At 40.8% G+C, this 20,031-nt stretch overlaps 1 protein-coding gene across 1 annotated transcript in view; it reads right to left on the reverse strand.

The window, feature by feature from the left end:
• Positions 1-20,031, reverse strand: part of ATF6 (activating transcription factor 6) — a 210,914-nt gene that overhangs the window by 52,289 nt on the left and 138,594 nt on the right. The window lies entirely within an intron of this gene.

Raw genomic sequence — 20,031 nt, forward strand, 5'->3', positions numbered from 1 at the left:
GGTTTCAACCACACAAATCCTAAAAGGAAGATAAGCCAAGAGGAGGCTGGGAGTATGTGTTTTTTGGGAAAAGGTATGTACAACTGTAGGCATTCCGAAACAGATTATAAGTGACTTATGATTTAGATATGAACTATTGCTTAAACATCAATAATTCCTTTTTCCTAGCAAAAGCGGGAATTGTCACAGCAAAAACAAAAAAAAAAAAAAAAAAGAAAGAAAACAACATACATTAGTGTTTCTACTGAAGGGCACATGGTCAGACAGACAGACAGACGGACAGAACTGAACCTGACCAGAATCCCTCCTACTTCCTTCTCTTCTCCTCTGCCCGCTTCGGTTCAACACTCACTCAGCAAACTTGCTACAGAGAAGGACTCATTACAAGTAGGATTTAACGCAGTTGAAGGTAATAAAAATTCAAGGCAACTTAGCTCAAAGGTCAGTGGGATTATGAAATGCAATTATCAGCAAAGTGAAGGAAAAGTCTAGGATGCAACAAACAAACTGAAATGAACATATATGAACAGAACTGTATAGACAACATTTCCGGCAACTGCTTGTCCTTTGTTTAACTCAAGGCAGCATTTCTGTGAGAACAGATTTTTTTTTTCTCGAGTGGAGAAAGATGAGTGAAGCTGTCCTGCTAGAATTCCGGCACTGGAGCACGGGAGACTTTTTTTTAAAGTGCATTGTTAGACACAAAGATCACACATTTCTCAGTAAGATAACATAATATAGCCAAGAAGAAACAAAATTTGCTGATCTTCATGCCATAAAATTATAAATAGCTTAATTCCTATAATTAAAATAAATGCTTCAGGGTCCCCAAAATTGAATGAGAAAACAAACCAACAAACTTGCAAGCCCCAAATTAAAGCTACTGTAAAAATAAACACACTTGGATTCTATTGGTCATGGGTTAAGGTCAGGCTCAGACTTAAATCTGAGTTTCCTGCTAAGATCTAGATGCCATACTAAACATTGTTTTTAAACATGATTTTCTGAACATAATGTCTCCTTCTTTCTTCATTAAATTTCAAATGAAGTAGTTACTTTTGCAGGAGAAAGCCAAAAAACACATTATTATTTATGAAAAAGAAGAATCACATCTTGACTGCATAAAAATTATTACCGTTAACCAGCCTTACCTCTACTTATTAAAGTTCGCAAATTGCGGAGGGTGGGGGACAGGGAGGACACCTAGAATTTACCCCTGCGGGGCTCAGTCAGTTCAGTGGCTGCCTTCGGTTCAGGTCACAATCCCAGCGTCCTGGCACGGAGGCCCTCACCAGGCTCCCTGCTCGGCGTGGAGTCTGCTGCTCCTTCGACTCCTCCCCCATGCTTGTGTTCACTCTCTCTCTTTCTCTCTTTCTCTCTCTCCCTTTCTCTCTCTCAAATAAACAAAAATCTTTAAAGTGCTTGTTTACCACAGAACTGCAGGGAATCAAAGCCAGTATACTACAAATTCTAACAGTACTTAACTTATATTTAAAAATAATTAATAGGGCGCCTATGTTGCCCAGTTGGTTAAGCGACTGCCTTTGGCTCAGGTCATGATCCCGGAGTCCGGGGATCAAGGCCCACATTGAGCTCCCGGCTCCGTGGGGAGTCTGCTTCTCCCTCTGACCGTCTCCCCTTTCATGCTCTCTCCCTCACTCACTCTCTCTCTCTCAAATAAATAAATAAAATCTTAAAAAAAATAATTTATACACAGAAACATCTGGGAGAGTGTAGATAATTCATTTAACATTTACTTTCACTTCCTCAAATTAAATGTTCCTTGCTGTAACAGTGAACTCTGAATCACTTTTTTCTCCCCAACTATGTTCATCTCACTCCTTTTTACATATCATTAATCCTATTAGTGATGTTTTCAGAGGTTTTATTTTGGCACTGTCACTGTAATCTATGTCACTAGTTTTAGGATCTCTCCAAATGCATCCTGAAAAGCCTCCACAAGACTGAGATACCATGGGATATCTTCAGCGAGGAAACTTTGTGGACAGACACGATCATCAACACATTATATTTTTATTCCCAGAAGTCAGAGAAAGTCTGGTGGGAAAACACTTCACTGTGAGAATAAAACATTAGTTTTCCAATGTTACACAATATCATGCATGAGAAAATGTGCTATTTCATACAATTCTCCCAATTCCTTTTTCCAAGCACTTTGTTAGAAGAAAACTGAAATATTAGTGCATAATGCAGCATCCAACACTGTGTTTCTTCTCTTCTTAAGAGGGCTGAAGCACTGGAGACTAACCTATCACAAGAACAGGACCACATTTTGCTCAGCTGGAGGCTGAAATGGGAATTCACAATAAAATCAAGGTCCTACTCAGTGTTGTCTAATGTTGACTCTACATAATCGTGTAGAGTGGAAACTGACCTCCAACTTAAACTGACACTGATATTAAATGGCCCTTCCCACTCCCCTCTAAACCTGACTGGCGGGCCCAGCACAAGAGAACCCAGCTCATGAATAGTTGTGTTTTTTCCTCCAGAACTACTTTTGCTAATGTATTTGTTAGGGTAACTGTGTAATTTTAAAAAATTTAGGGAAACTGGGCGTGTGGGTGGCGCTGTTAGCTAAGCATCCGACTCTTGGTTTCGGCTCAGGTAGCAATCTCGGGGTCACGAGATTGAGCCCCATGCTGGGCTCCAAGCTCCGTGCTGAGTCTACCTGAGAGCCTCTCTCCCTCCCCGCTACCCCTCCCACTCGTGCTCCCTCCTGCTCTCTGATAAATAAATCAATCTTCAAAGATTAAAAATGTGTGAAAAGGAGAACAACATTTAATAAAAGTGAATAGTTTAAAAAATTCACTCATTCCAAGACAGCCATAAAGGACTGAGGAGAGGGGAGGGGCACCTGGGTAGCTCAGTGAGTTAAAGCAGTTTTGTTTTTTTAGTATTTTTTTAAGTTTTTTTTTTTTTTTAAGATTTTATTTATTTGACAGACAGAGATCACAAGTAGGCAGAGAGGCAGGCAGAGAGAGAGAGGAGGAAGCAGGCTCCCTGCCAAGCAGAGAGCCCAATGCAGGGCTCGAGCCCAGGACACCCTGGGCTTAGGAGTTGACAGGAGACACAGAGAAAGACAGCGCTATCTGTGACTCACCCTGGAAGTGTCCCTACACTCAGTGACAGTGACCGAGTACAAATCACTCTCTAGGGGCGCCTGGGTGGCTCAGTGGGTTAAAGCCTCTGCTTTTGGCTCAGGTGATGATCTCAGAGTCCTGGGATTGAGCCCTGCATCGGTTCTCTGCTCAGCCAGGAGCCTGCTTCCTCCTCTCTTTCTGCCTGCCTCTCTGCCTACTTGTGTCTGTCAAATAAATAAATTTTTTTAAGGGGCGCCTGGGTGGCTCAGTGGGTTAAAGCCTCTACCTTTGGCTCAGGTCATGATTCCCAGGGTCCTGGGATCAAGCCCCGCATTGGGCTCTCTGCTCCACAAGGAGCCTGCTTCCCCCCTCTCTCTCTGCCTGCCTCTCTACTTGTGATCTGTCAAATAAATAAATAAAATCTTAAAATTTTTTTTTTTAAAAATGAGGAGAAACCATACTAGTCTGCATTCAGATTGCTTTAAAAAAAAATCTTTAAATTCTTAATCTAATTTAGAGGAAGAGGAACTGATACTGGAAATTATGGTTGATGCACTGTGAGTGTAGTTTGCACTGAGAGGCAACTTGGCACTGTCCTGGATCTGGACCCAAAGAAAAGGTGTTGGTCCTACATCAAAGCTTGGCAAACGAGTCCACATTTATATAATTAAATGAAATAAATTTAAAATATACATATTATTTTGATCTCCTGCCTTAACCAATTTTGTTAGTTCATAGATCATCCAATAATCCTGATAATACTAGGTAAGACAGCTTCTCTTGTATTAGGAAACTCTGACCTAAGGTTGGAGCCCCGTATCTTTGATAGGAAGGAATGTAGTTAGTATCTAGTGATGTTTCCTGGGGAGTGAGGGAAACAGCCTGTAACAGGCTGCACTCGGACAATGAGCAGCTTTTATTTGGACCAACACCAGCCTCTGCTCATCGAATCTCGCATGTCAGGGCCCTCTTAACATTTCATATTTGGTCCATATCCACTGGATTCCAGAGATGGGCTTGGTTTTTCAATATAAAACTGTTAAAATCAGATCAAAAATAAAAAGCATCTATCCTCATTTCAAAAACAGCTTTGCATTAATTTTTTTTCTCATCTATGTTCCTCTCTTGGGGAGCTCTTGTTTTTTATTACTTTACCTCATTTATCTCGCCAAGTCTCTGGCAAGCTACCGAACTGAGTCAAGAGCACAGCAGAGCCTGGAAATAGGACCGCCAGAGCAGCCGTGAGAAGCAGCCCTTCCAAAGCTCTTTAACAAAGTCAAACATTCTGAATTTATCTCGTTTTTCTAAAAGCTGTATTAACTGTTGGTCAGAAATCAAATGTGTTCAACATGAAAGCAACTGAAAAGCGAAGATAATTAAGAAATCTGAAACAAACAAAAAATCCAAAACCATTAAAACACACAGGTATACTCAGTGACATCTTAAATAAAAAAAATTAGAGGTAGTAAAACTAAGCAGAATGTAATCATTTTAAAAGTCTACTAAAATGTCTATGATGTAGAGCTTCCCATTATAGTACAAACATAAGCTAAGTACATTACTCACCCTCCAGCTAGAAAGAGTAATATAAATATCTAATCTGAATGCAGTATTTGTGCCACTAACGTACACAGCGTAACTACGCACCGATAAAAGGAAATGTCAAGCTTGCAGCAGCACCATTAATATGCATGTCAGCCAGAGCAAGAATAAATCAAAACTATTAGCGCACAACAGATGGCCCAAGAGTGAGCCAAGGTTTACATTTCACAAGAGGAAAATTCTGACACTACATTCAAACCTGATAAATGTTGCCAAGGTCACCAGAGGAAAGATTAGCTTGAAATCCTAATACGTACCAACTCATTTTGCTTTAAGATATGGTTCTCACATCAAACTCGGTGGGAGTCTCCACCTACGTCACCTGACTCTGACATCCCCTTTTATGCACACAAAAATGTGTAAGGTCGGACCATACAAAGCTGTCTTTTTTTGTATGTGTGTGGGTCAAATATCAGTAATTTCATACAGATGCCTCCTTTTTCAAAACAGTTTTTTAAAAATAAATTTATACCCAACATGGGGCTTGAACACAGCCCCTAAATCAAGGGTTGCATGCTCTACTGACTGAGCCCATCAGGTACTCTGATCTGCATCTCTCTCTTTTTAAGATTTCATTTGAGAGAGGGAGCGTGTGTGCATGTGGAAGTGGGATGAGGGGCAGTGGGAGAGGCAGACACCCCACTGAGCCGGGAGCCAGCAGGCTAATCCCAGGACCCTGAGATCATGACTTGAGCTGAAGTCAGCCCTTTTGCCAACCACACCACCCAGGCACCCCCCGCCTGTCTTTTTTTAAAGTAGAATTAATTTAGAGTTTCTTGGTCAACAAACTTTCTTGTAAATACTTTCCCAAGGATATGACAGTAGCTTCTAAATCATTCTTCTCTCTTAATGAGAGTTTGCAGGGAAAGTGTTTCTAAACCAGGTCAGGACTGTTTTCCCCAGAGAAAGCTCTCCCACAAAATGCTAGTTATATGCTCTGACCAGGGATCAGGCCAGCAAGTCTTTGACCCTGCACCTCCTATTACTCCATTCAATAACTCAAGCTAAACAAGTTCAAAACTCTGTCAGCTCTAATACAGAGTTTTCCAAAAGCCAGACAGTGTGTGACTTGGGGAAATAAATTAGGACCCCTGAAACTTGTTCTCAGCCGTGATCTGCTGAGTGCCGACAGGGTGGCAATCCAAAAAAATGTCTTAAGGAAAAAGATCAAACACTAAATGCACGAAGAGTTTAACCATAGGCGTTTGTCAGACATAATGTTTACAAGATGTTTCATTTTAGAAAGTTCACTTTCCTCGGGACTACCGGCAGGAAGAGAATTTCCTGAAGACTGAACCGCATCCTACACAGGGTGACCACGGCGGCCACGCCGGGCAGGGAGGGAGGTGAGTCTACAGCAAACGGAGCCAACGAGTTTTCTGAGAAAAGAGATGATTAGGAGTTATTATAAAGGAGTTGTTAAATACAGATATCTAAGAAAATGATTTTACCTTTTGTTGTAAAAAATGGGGAGAATGCTGGCTTGAGGCAAAAATTAATTTTTTTAAGTTTTAGGCAGAAACTACAAAAATGGCATAAACCCACGTTAACAGTAGTCTCAAATGCTCTGTGTGTGTGTGCGTATGTGTGCGTGTGAGATTATCACAGCAGCAGGGCACGGGAACGCAGGGGGATACTACTCTAGCTGACTTCTTCGTATCACTGATGCTAGCTACTTCTATTTCTAAAGTTATCTTTCCTGCATGATTCTGTGTCTGGATATCCCTCCCGTATCCACTAAAGAGCTCGATCTTCTCTCCAAAGTAATTTTGGTCTTGGTTTCACACAAACAGGAAGGACCATAAAATATCCCTAACGACGTACATTTTAGGAAAGACTGGTCTTGACAAGGCAAACAACCAAGTGGGGAAAACAAACAAATGAACAAACAAAAAACTCCCTTCACGTTTCTTTTAAAGCCCTTATACATTTAACTATAATCTGCAATAATCTGATTTTTCTACTTTAGTGGACAAATTTTCTCTTAGATGTTGGCTCGGCAGGACAGGCAAACAGGACAGCTGGTCCACACTGGGAGCTGAGACTCACCGCAGCGACAACCCTCACGAAGGACTAGACTCTGCTACTGCACAGACGTGTTCCAAAGAGTTCAGAAGAGTTCTCTCTTCGCATCACAAAAGGTGTGCTTTCCAGAACCTAGTTAGTACATCCCCACACTCGCACGAGAAGTAGAACAGCAGGCTCAGCTTCCGTTCAGTTTTAAAGCGAATGTTTGACATACAGTGCGCTTGTGGGAAAGGAAGGAAAATTCTGTTTTCACTGTTTGGTCAAGTATTGTTTAAGAAAGGATTGCAACTAAATTTCAGGCAGTGATGGCTCAAAAGGCACACCAAAGGATCGCAGTATTAATTTTGAGTTCTGTAATAATTAGGTACCTTCAGAGAGCATCTACTCTTCTAGCCAAAGGAAATCAAGAAGTGAGCACACAGACAGCAGGAGGCCCTTCCAAAACAGAAGTTCTTAACCAAGGATCCACATCAGAATCATCTACAGGACTTCATAACGTAAACACCCAGGTTCTCCACGCCCTAAAAACTCTAATAAGGTAAGTCTGAGGTGGGCCCAAATCTGTCAGGGATTCCTGGCAGTTCTGAGGCAGACAGCGTGAGGATGAACAGGCCGGCAACGCACAGAGCCCATGAGGAGCCTGGGCTCCCGAGCTAGAGCCTGGGTTTGAACTTGGCCTCTGACATCCCCATTTCTAGCTACAGAATCCGGAGGGAGTTCCTTGATCTCTCTGTGACCTGGTTTTCTCATCAGTAAAACAAGGACAGTAACCATTCATAGTGCACAGATTGTTTATAAAGATTAAACAAGGTTGGGGCGCCTGGGTGGCTCAGTGGTTAAAGCCTCTGCCTTCAGCTCAGGTCATGATCCCAGGATCCTGGGATCGAGCCTCACATCGGGCTCTCTGCTTAGCAGGGAGCCTGCCTCCTCCTCTCTCTCTCTCTCTGCCTGCCTTTCTGCTTGCTTGTGATCTCTGTCTGTCAAATAAATAAATAAAATCTTTAAAAAAAAAAAAGATTAAACAAGGTAATATTTTAAAGTACTTGGAACAGTGACTGGCAAGCAAAAAGCACTATTTTAAGTATTTAATAATTTTTTTTTTTTTTTTTTAAGAACTGAAAAGTTTGAGGTCAGAGAAGCCCCTGAAAAAAATGTAACGGCACAACCAGGGACACGGACACTGCTGACCAGGTTTCTTCTGTCCCCGCTGCTGGCTTAGAGTCACTGTTTCCCTGCCAATGACAGACACTCATTCCCCATCCAAATCCTGAACCTAGAAATGAAAGCTCTTTATACTCTGGTCCCTCCGGACCTGGCCTCTTCACCATGATCTCTCACTATTCCTTTTCACAAACACTGCTGCCAACTGTCAGAGACAATCTCTACAAATTCAACCAAGAGAACAAGATAACCTCACATTTAATGTTCTTTACTTTAAAAGATGGGAGAAATAATGAATCACAAGTATTCAAAGCTTCTACTCTGTCTCTGCTTTTTCTCAGGATTTTTTTTTTAAGAGTCTATTTATTTATTTGACAGAGAGAGATCACAAGTAGGCAGAGAGGCAGGCAGAGAGAGAGAGGGAAGCAGGCTCCCCACTGAGCAGAGAGCCTGATGTGGGGCTCGATCCCAGGACTCTGGGATCATGACCCGAGCTGAAGGCAGAGGCTTTAACCCACTGAGCCACCCAGGTGCCCCATTCTCAGGATTTTTTTTTAAGTGCCGCTGGATTGCTTGTGTGGGCCGGGTGAGGTTACAGATGAAGAGGAAAGTTGGAGGAAGCTAAACTATTGTTGTTTTTTTAAGGTATGAGTTATTAACAGGGCAGAAAGGTCTGGAAGTTGGAAGAGTGGAAAGGAGGTGGACAGAGAGGTCTGGCCTGAGCTGTGGCCTTTGTGTGAAGAGAGAAGAGAGACAAGGCAGGGACTCTATGGATTGGGGCGGCAGGGGGGTAGGTGGTGGGCGTGGCGGGGGGCAAGAGGATGCTGCTGCTGTTTTATTTAATATTCCCTGGGCAGTTTGTTTAACAGAAGTCATTAGAGGCCTTACTTTACTTATCAAGTTTATAAGGTTTGGGATTTGTATTTCTTTTATTTATTTATTTATTTTTTAAGTAGGCTCAATACCCAGTGTAGTGCCCAGTATGGGGCCTGAACTCACAATCCTGAGATCAAGACCTGAGCTGCTAATCAAGAGTCAGACACTTAGGGGCGCCTGGGTGGCTCAGTGGGTTAAGCCTCTGCCTTTAGCTCAGGTCATGATCTCAAGGGTCCTGGGATTGAGCCCCGCATCCGGCTCTCTGCTCAGCGGGGAGCCTGCTTTCTCCTCTCTCTCTCTCTGCCTGCCTCTCTGCCTACTTGTGATCTCACCCTCTGTCAAATAAACAAATAAAGTCTTTAAAAAAAAAATAAAAAAGAGTCAGACACTTAAATGCCTGAGCCACCCAGGCGCCCCGATTTCTATTTCTTACAGATTTGTCACCATGTCAAGTCAGGGCAAGCTGATTCTTAAAAAAAAGGCGAGCTGAGGGTTGCCAGAGGGGAGGTGGGGGGTGCTGGGGCGACTGGGGGATGGGCATCAAGGAAGGCACTGCTAAAGAGCACTGCGTGTCATATGCAACTGATGAATCCCTGACCTCTACCCCTGAAACTAACAATACACTCTATGTTAATTAATTGAATATAAGTAAAAAAAAAGAGTTAACCCTAAAAAAAGGGGTGGGCAAGCAAAAAAGTCCAAATTCTATTTAGATTACACAGGGTCTTTCCTCTGTGGAGGCTTCATAATGGTCATCTGGCAGAGAAACACCTTTAAAAATAAAATTAAATCCTAGTACCAAAACAAAACAATAAAACAGAAAACAGATCCCAATGAAACAAAACAAAACTGTAACAAAGAAAGAGTTCTCAAAGCCTTTTTTTTTTGGTTTTGGCTTTCCAGCATTTGAGCATCTTGTCTATTTGTGGGGTTTTGTGAGAGGATAATGTCTAACTGCAGAAGCCTGAAGGGCACAGACATAATTTCTCTCCCAACTCTCCAGCAACCAGGAGACATGTGACCTAAGCTTGGCCAATCAGATACTCCCCTAATATTCAAAGTTGGGCAATAACGAAAAAAGACCCAGCTGTAGATGCACAGCAGCAATGGGGGCAGGTCCCCAGCAGCAGGGCTAGCAGCTGTACGGCAAGTCTAGCTGTCCTAACCCAACTTCTTGAGCCAACACAATGACTGTGTTCTTGGCTGTGTGGCCTTCTTCAGTTCCCATCATTGTTCTGGGCTGAGTTCTCCAGGATTTATATGGAGTCTTGTGAACTAAAAATAGCTTCCCATTAAATTCCTTTCCTGTAATGTAAGCAGTTTCTGCTTTAACTTAAGTAATAGTAAGTTTCTGTTGTTTACAACCAAGAACCATTACTGGCACCATACTGGAATTCCATTTCTGACATATGTTGATATTATTGGTCAATGTCTGACCTAACATTTCCCCCAAACATCAATTTTAATTAGATTAACCCCATGGTATTATTTAAGGTAAATAAAGCAGATTGAGTCATAAGTCCGTGGATTCCCATATCGCCCACTTGATCCCCACAGTAATGAGCATTGGCTCAGTCACCACCATTCGAACTGCAACTGTCCTTATAAAGACTCTGTTCCACTTGTCAAGCCACTGCTTTATCCAGCCCTTGCCCTGCTCTTTCCTGCAGCAGCTGACACTCTCAGCTCCTCCAATTTTTAGTTCTCATTTTCCCTTGTTTTGTTTAGTTTTGTTTCTCTTTTTGCTATCCTCTCGTCCACCACATCACTCATTAAATACCGGGGTTTCTCAGAGGCAAATATTTTTTCTTCTCTTCACATTTTCATCTAGTTCCGTAATTGGAAAAATATGTTGGGCTCAAATCTCTCAAACCCTAACTGAAGACCCATATTTACAAATGCTTACTAAATATTTCCACTGGAATATTCTACAGGTTCTTAAACTATGATTTGTCCTCTTCCTGGGTTTCCTATTTTAATTAACTTCATCCATTTCTATTTAGTTCTCCAAACAGAAACCTAGAATGATCATGGACTCCTCCATTTTTCTTACCTTCAACACTAAATATGCCCCTTTCTTATTCCCAAGGGTAAATCTGTATTAGCTCCTCTCAGACACCCTTCACTCTTTGGTAATCTCCCTTAGTCTCGGGGTTTTAAATATTATCTGCACGCTGATAACTCCCAAATTTGTATCTCTAGCCCATCTCACTCCCTTGGCCTTGACTCCTATATCCAACTGCATGCTCAAAACACTTGGACCTCTCAAAGTTAAGATATTCAGAACTAAGCTCCCGATAAACCTCTCAAATGTGCTTCTCCCACAGCGCTTCCCATCTCAGTGGCAATGTCACTCTTCTCAGACACGCAGCCAAAGACCCTGTAGTATTCTTCTCATACTCCATATCCAAATCTATCAGTGAAAGCTATCAGTGCTGCTTTCCAAATACATCGAGACCTGAACCATCAGTCCAAGCCACCACCACCATCTGTGTAACTACAACAACCTCCTCAATGGTCTGCTTCTGCTCTGTCTTCCTTCAAGTCTATTCTCATTAGAGCAACCGCAATGATCCTGTTAAAATGTATACTGCAATGTTCCCACGACTTCCCATCTCAGAGTAAAATTAAAATAACCTCAATGGTCTTTAAGGCTGTATATGTTTTCACCCAGCTACTCCGACATCTCTTCCAACATCATCTTCCGTGGTTCTTTCCCCGTTTGTTCTGCTGCTGCTGCCACAGCCTCCCTTCCTGTTCGTCACCTACACCAAGCGAATTCTTGCTTCACGGCCTTTGTCCTGCTGCTCCCCGTGGGATACGAGCACAGAGTCTGCTTGTCCCTCTTGCTCTGCTCCTCCTCTCTGTCTTTCTCTCAAATAAATAAAATATTTAAAAAAAGAAAAAGTTCAGAGTACCAAACTGGAAAATACGCTCATCAGAAACAATAACGTGGGGGGGAAAAAAAAGGAAAAAGAAACAGTAACATGAGAAGCACAACTGGAGGAAATCACAGTAATTGTAAATCACTTACTCTCTTCATCAAAGTTCAGCTGTTAAAGAGATGCCCCTAAGAAACAGAGCTATCATTTTAAGACAACGCCCACCACCTACCTTTGGAAACGTTCAGAACAATGTAACAAGAATCTAAAGCTGCTTCATCAAAAAATCTGTGAGAACTGATGAATGAATTCAGTAAAGTCACAGAATACAAAGTCAATGTACAAAAATCTGTTGCATTTCTATACACTAATACTAAAGCAGCAGAAAGGGAAATTAAGAAAATAATCCATTTCCAACCACACCAAAAATACTAAGATACCTAGGAATAAGCCTAATCAAAGAGCTGAAAGACCTGTACTCTACAGTTTTCTACCTACAGAGCACTGATGAAAGAAACTGAGAGGACACAAAGAAATAGAAAGACATCTCACAGATGGGAAGAAAAAAATACCGTTAAAATGTCTATACGACCCAAAGCAATCTACACATTTAATGCAATCCCTATCAAAATATCAACAGCTTTTTTCACAGAACCAGAACAAGGGCATCTGGATGGTTCAGTCGGTTAAGTATCTGCCTTCGATCCAGGTCATAATCCTGGGGTTCTGGGATGGAGCCTGACGCCAGGATCCTTGCTCAGTGAGGAGCCTGCTTCTCCCTCTCCCTCTCCTGCATCTTATGCTCTCTAATAAATTAAATCTTTCAAAAAAGATGGTTAAAAAAATAAATTTTTTTTTAAAAAAGAACTAGAACAAATAACCCTAATGTGTGTATGGAACCACAAAAGTCCCTGAACAGCCAAAGCAATCTTGAAGAAGAAAAGCAAAGCTGGAGGCATCATGTTCCAGACTTGAAGTGATATTACAAAGCTGCAGTAACCAGAACAATATGGCACTGGCACAAAAATAGACATACAGATCAATGAACAGAAAAGAAAACCTAGAAATGAACCCTCAATTATACGGTCAATTAATCTTCAATATGGCAGGAAAGAATATCCAATGGAGAAAACAAATGGTTTGGGAGAACTGGACAGCAGTTGCGAAAGAATGAAACCGGATCCCTTTCTTAGATCATACCCAAAAAATAAATTCAAAAAGGATTAAAGACCTAAACATGAGACCTGAAACCATAAATATTCTAGAAGAGAACACAAGCAGTAATTTCTCTGACACCAGCTGAAGCAACTTTCCAGATCTGTCTCTGGAGTCAAGGGAAACAAAAGCAAAAATAAACTACTAAGACTATATCAAAATACAATGCCTCAGTGAAGGAAACAACCAGTAAAACTAAAAGGCAACATATGGAAAGGGAGAAGATACTCGCAAATGACATATCTGATAAAGGGTTAGCACTCAAAATATATAAAGAGCTTATAAAACTCAACACCCCAAAACCGAATAATCCAATTAAAAAACAGGCAGAACATATGAACAGATACTTCTCCAAAGAAAACATCCAGATGGCCAGCAAACACATGAAAAGATGCTCCACATCACTCATCACCAGGGAAATGCAAATCAAAACCACAATGAGATATCACCGCACACCTGTCAGAATGGCTGGAATCAGCAGCACAAGAGACAACAGGTGTTGGCGAGGATGTGGAGAAAAAGAAACACTCATGCACTGTTGGTGGGGATGCAAACTGGTGCGGCCCCTGTGGAAAACAACATGGAGGTTCCTCGAAAAGTTAAAAACAGAATTACCTTATGATCCAGCAATCAGACTGGTGGGTCTTAACCCAAAGAACACAAGAATGTCAATTCAAAGGGATACATGCATCCTTACGTTTGTAGCAGAATTACCTATAATAGCCGAGACATGGAAGCTGCCCAAGTGTCCACCGACTGATGGACGGATGAAGAAGATGTGGTGCATGTATTATTCTGCCATGAAAAAGAATGAAATCTTTCTATTTACAACAACATGGACGCAACTAGAGAGAACGATGCTAAGCGAAGTCAGTCAGTCAGAGAAAGACAAATACCATATGATTTCACTCGTCTGTGGAATTTGAAGAAACCAAACAAGCAAAGGGAAAAAACGAGTGAGAGAGCAAGAAACAGACCCACAGGGAACAAACTGATGGTCCCTGAGGGGGAGGGGTGGGGAGGACGGGGGCAACAGGGGATGGGGGTTGGGGAGGACACTGGCTGTGATGAGCAGCGGTGATGTACAGAAGGGCTGAATCACTATCGCGCACCCGAAACTGTTCTAACGCTGTATGTTAATGACACCAGAATTACAATAAAAGTTGAAAAAAGAAAAAGAATTTAAGCTGGAGTTCACTCTCCAATGTGAGGTCTGCAAGCGCAGATATGAGTAATTAATGGTGGAGCTGGAGGAAGTGAGATGCGTTCAGCCCTGCCCTGGAATGGCAGGTCACGCACAAGTGTTCTCATTAGCAATGGGAGGCCAGAGGCAAGAGTAAGGGAACGCTCCTTATTTTAGAGGAGTATGTAGGGGGAGGGGGGGTTTCTTTTTCTAAGTTTTGGATCTTCGCTGTTACAGGAATTTCCTTCTATTAGGAAATATGGCTTCAGATAGACTCTTTGCACTTATCAAATGGTTCTGCACTCTAACTTCACAGAAGATCATGGAAAATCCAGCTACCCACACAGAGCTCAGAAGACATGGCAGATGACAATCTAGACAAAATGGCTGACTGGAGGATTAGGCTAATTATGAGGAGGAGTGATAAACTGAAAAGGGAAACAAATGCCTATTAATTAGGAAAACAAAAAACCCACCAAGAAAAGTGTCTAGGAAATGAATATTAGATAACAAAAGGAGGTAAAGATATTCACCTGACTAACCCTAACCCTCTCTTTGTTTCAACATTCTAACAATTATTAAACAAAGATACTCAACTAATGCAAAAAGGTTAAATAAATAAAACAACCCAAAGCAGGCTAAAATTTTCCTGAAGTTTTTTTCTACTTTCCAACTCTTTATTTGTGATATATTTGCTATATTTGTGACATTCAAAAAGCATATAAATACAGAATATATATTTGACTAAGAGGCAGTGGCTAATACAGTGAAAATCTGGGCCCAATGTCCTTCTTCAACTGTACAATAACACCCGAACTCTAATAAACTCAAATTTTTCCTTTTCTTTCCCGCCACATTCTTTCACAGATGCTCAACTTTACAGTGTAGTTCCTGGAGTCTGGAATGCCCTTGCTCTTTATTATTCTGTGTGACAGAATATCTACTCAACTTGCAGAACTCGGCTTATATTTTCATCTTTGAAGGCTTTATGATCATCGCCCTCCCATCCCTAAAATCTCAGGTTTGGTCAAGTTTTCTGTAGGAGATTCTCTTGAAGGTCTGCTGTTACATTCCAAAAGTCAAGCAAAATATGACAGAAATTATATTGAGCAAAGGCACAGAGTCACGGGGCAGGAAGAAGCCTTAGAGATCAGGGAGTGTATGCTCTCATTTAAAAAAACTGAGCCCAACTAGGATTTAGACCCAGCTCTGTCAACAATTTTATCCCAACATACCAACAGTCACCAAATCAAAATAAGTTTTTCTGAAATCACCAAGGAAAGAGACACTGAGATCTTCTAAGTGGAAAATACAATTCACTCATGAAAGGCCGTTTATCAAACTGCTAAGACTACTGGAATCTGTCTGCTACGTGGGTGGGTTTCTGGGATGTCCCTAAATAAAACAAAATCAAGAGCCATCCCAACTTCTCAAACATACTTATCTATCAGGTCATATTTATCTATAATATAAAATCTCTGGTCTGTCCCTGTGTACATCTGGTTTTTCTTTGTGTATGATCAGGAAGCAGGTGCTACCTTTAACATCACTCTGAATCATATAAGATCAGGATGCTAAAGATCCTGAGGAGAAAATGGTCATCACAGATCATCTTTATTGCCATTTATACAAATGACAGGTAATTATATGAAAGTAACAACTACTGATGATTGTAAATGAAGGTAAACTGAAGTAATTTCATATGAACATAGAGAATTATTTCAATATTATTGATAAGACCCCAAAATGCATTTGCATAAATAATTCTAACATGGGCACATACTAAAGTGCTAAAGTCAAAATAAATATAGGCAGCCTTACATACATATTAGTAATTATTCTTACATGTTTTAAGTCATGAGTCAGGGAAACTTGCCCATAAATCCCTGAACCTATTATTTATTTCTACAGCTCCCAGGATAAACCTTTTCCTGAAGAGAATCAAGAATTGTTAAAATGGGATGAAATACATTTATGACTCTACTATGGGCAGAAAATCAAAGAATGATCGAAGTATGACCTGACGAGTCTCAGAATATAAAACATAAAAACCTCACCAACATCAAATAGTAAGGTAAAATTCCTGGACAGTAGTTTTAGACCACCAAACTTCAGGCTGAGTATATAGCTTAGCTGTTTAAAATGATCCAAGAGCAAGTTCAAATCCAGAAACAAAAAACAGCTGCTGTCTGCTACCCACATGAGCACTGTAAGGCTATGAATATAAAACCAATTTATGGCTCACCTAAAACAGACTTAAGTATACCGGGGTGGGGTGGTGGGGGAGGTTGAGACTGAAGAATACGTCTTAGTCATTAGAGAGTAAGTGGCTTTAAAAACTACAGAAGTACATAAATATAACTCATAGGCATGATAAACAGGAAAACTTGTTTTATAGTAGGTAACGGTAATGTTTGTTTAATTAACAAAGGACAGAACAGGGGCACCTGGCTGGTTCAGTCAGAAGAGCATGTGACTCTTGATCCTGGGGTTGTGATTTCAAGCCCCACGATTGGTGTAGAGTTTACTTAATTAAAAAATGTATATGACCGAATAATGTATGAGTAGTTGACATAGTACTCTGTCTATTGTAATTTTGTACTAAACATCGTATCATTGTTACTAAGATTGCACAGCAAAAGTGTTCCCAAACATAAGTTAGTAAATGCATTAATACTGTGATCCCAAAAACATGTACAGAAATGGTGTCATATATGCTTGAACAAAATAAGAGATCAGTAAATCTTCAGGATATGTTAGTCAATGTTAGTCAATTTTATGCTTTAATAAGGTCATAGTGCCTCTTGAAATTACTGAGAAGAAATTAAGATTATATCTAAGAAATAAATTAGCCATTAATTTCACAGTTTAGCTAAAAATTTCAGAGGAAATTTAGGTTAGAAATTATTGATGTTTCAAGCAAAATAAATAAATTAAAAGATATTCCAGCATTAGTTTGTTAAGAGAAACATCAATCTGTCTCTTACATAAACATGTTTAAATTAATTTAGGAGACTAACACAGGGGCACCTGGGTGACTCAGTCAGTTAAGCGGCTGCCTTTGGCTCAGATCATGATCCCAGGGTCCTGAGATCCAGCCCCGCATCAGGCTCCCCGCTCAATGTGGAGCCTGCTTCTCCCTCTCCCACTCCCCTGCTCGTGTTCCCTCTCTCATTGTCTCTCTCTCTGTCAAATAAATAAATAAAATCTTTAAAAAGGAGAGAGTGGGAGACCAACAGAGTACTACTGTGAATAATACTAAAAATTTCAAAATTATTTTCTAGGCATAATTTTTTTTAAAGATTTTATTTACTTATTAGAGAGCAAGAGACACACCCACACAACAAGCAGGGGAGAGAGGGAGAAGCGGACTCCCCGCTGAGCAGGGAGCCTGATGCAGGGCTCGATCTCAGGACCCCGGGATCAAGACCCAAGGCAAAAGCAGACACTTAACTGAGTCAGTCACCCAGGTGGCCCTAGGCAGAATTTTAAAATCTAAGTTCTAGGCAGAACTTTTAAATTAAATCTTTTTGAGTAAATTTAAATGGTTTCTGAAGTAGGAATGAAAGAGTTAAAAGGAATGAGTAGTATTTCTTTGAGATCAGGGTAATTCCCATAGCCTTTGCTTTTATCAAAGATTTCATTTTTCAATTTTGAAATGTCATTCAATTTTCAAATGCTTAAATCTCCTTAGGGAGCTGAAGACTTTTTTACAAAACATTTTTACAGAATAAGCATATCCCATGTAATCCATAGGTTTAAGTCTCAATGTGTGTACTTGCAAAACAAAAAATTAGCACATGCTACAAAACTAAGAAGATATTCTTTTATTTTATTTTAAAGATTTTATTTTTTTATGTATTTGTCAGAGAGAGAGAGAGAGCACAAGCAGGCAGAGGCAGAGAGAGAAGCAGACTCCCTGCTGAGCAAGGAGCCCGATGTGGGACTTGATCCTAGGACCCTGGGATCATGACCTGAGCCAAAGGCAGATGCTTAATCAACTGAGCCACCCAGGCATCCCAAGGAGATATTCTTTTAATAAGCTACATTTGCTTGCTTTATTTTTCAAAGATTTATTTAATTTTATATTAGAGAGAGAGAGAAGGAGCATGAACAGAGGGAGAGAGAATCTCAAGCGGACTCTGCCCTAAGCACAGAGTGGACACAGGGCTCGATCTCACAACCCTGAGATCATGACATGAGCCTAAACCAAAAGTTAGATGTTTAACCGACTATGCCACCCAGGCGTCCCTATGTTTGCCTGCTTTAATCAAGCTATTCTGATTCATTTGTTGTTGCCAATACTCTCTATCTTCTTTCTAAAAGTTTAAACATCATCAAGATAAAAAACTTTCGAAACGGTGGACAAAACCAAAAGACAACTGACAGAATGGGAGAAGATATTTGCAAATGTCTTATCAGATAAAGGGCTAGTATCCAAATCTATAAAATAACTTATCAAACTCAACACCCGAAGAACAAATAATCCAGTCAAGAAATGGGCAGAAGACACAGACAGACATTTCTGCAAACAAGACTTCCAAACAGCCAAAAGGCAAATGAAAAAGTGCTCAACATTACTTGGCATCAGGGAAATACAAATCAAAACCACTATGAGATCCACCTCACACCAGTCAGAATGGCTCAAATTAACAAGTCAGGAAACGACAGATGTTGGCGAGGATGCAGAGAAAGGGGAACCCTCCTATACTGTTGGTGGGAATGCAAGCTGGTGTGGCCACTCTGGAAAACAGCATGGAGGTTCCTCAAAGAGTTGAAAATAGAGCCACCCTACAACCCAGCAATCACACTACTAGGTATTTACCCTAAAGATACAAATGTAGTGATCCAAAGGAGCACCTGTACCCCAATGTTCATAGCAGCAATGTCCACAATAGCCAACTATGGAAAGAGCCCAGATGTCCATCAACAGATGAATGGATAAAGAAGATATGGTATACACACACACACACACACAATGGTATACACACACACACACACACACACGGAATATTACTGAGCCATCAAAAACCGAAATCTTGCCATTTGCAATAACATGGATGGAGCTAGAGGGTATTATGCTGAGCAAAATAAGTCAATCGGAGAAAGACAACTATCAGATGATCTCAATCCTATGGAGAATTTAAGAAACAAAACAGAGGAACATAGGAGAAGAGAGGGAAAATAAAACACAATGACATCAGAGAGGGAGACAAACCATAAGAGACTCCTAAACATAAGAAACAGACTGAGGTGTTGGAGGGAAATGGAGTAACTGGGTGATGGCATGAAGGCGAGCACATGACGTAACGAGCACTGGGTCTTACACACAACTGATGAATCACTGACCTCTACCTCTGAAACAAATAATATACTTTATGTTAATTATATGCAAATAAAATTAAATTTAAAAATAAAAATTTAAAGATATTACTTTCATCAAAGTCAACTTACTCTTCCTACTATACTACTTATGTCATTTTTAGACTTCTTATAATAAAACCCAATAGTGTGGGGTGTCTGGGTGGCTCCAGTTGGTTAAGCGCCTGTCTTCGGCTCAGGTCATGATCCCAGGGTCCTGGGATGGAGCCCCGCATCGGACTCCCTGCTCTGTGGGCAGCCTGCTTTGCCCTCTCCCTCTGCCTCTCCCCTCGTCCTGTTTATGCTTGCTCACTCTCTCCCTCTCTCAAATAAATAAAATCTTTTTAAAAATAAATGAAACAGAACAATGTGGAGCTTAAACTCAGAAGAATTGCATTTGACTTACAGGGTTCTTATTGAAAATATTAACCCTCGGCTCATGAGGTTCATAAAATGACTTTCTGAGAGGTCTTTTTTTCATGCCGTCTGTTAACTATCTATAAGCAGAACTGAGTATTACTCCTCTCCGGACAGTGACCGGACAGTGACCGGACAGTCCAACTTCTTCAGCTCTGGATGGGAGCCTAACAGTGCAGTGAGCTGCGAAATGTGGAGGTCATGT

The sequence above is a fragment of the Mustela putorius genome, unplaced genomic scaffold (genome assembly GCF_011764305.1).
Source record: "Mustela putorius furo isolate JIRA1106 unplaced genomic scaffold, ASM1176430v1.1 tig00000997_pilon_pilon_pilon, whole genome shotgun sequence".
Taxonomy (NCBI): Eukaryota; Metazoa; Chordata; class Mammalia; order Carnivora; family Mustelidae; genus Mustela; species Mustela putorius.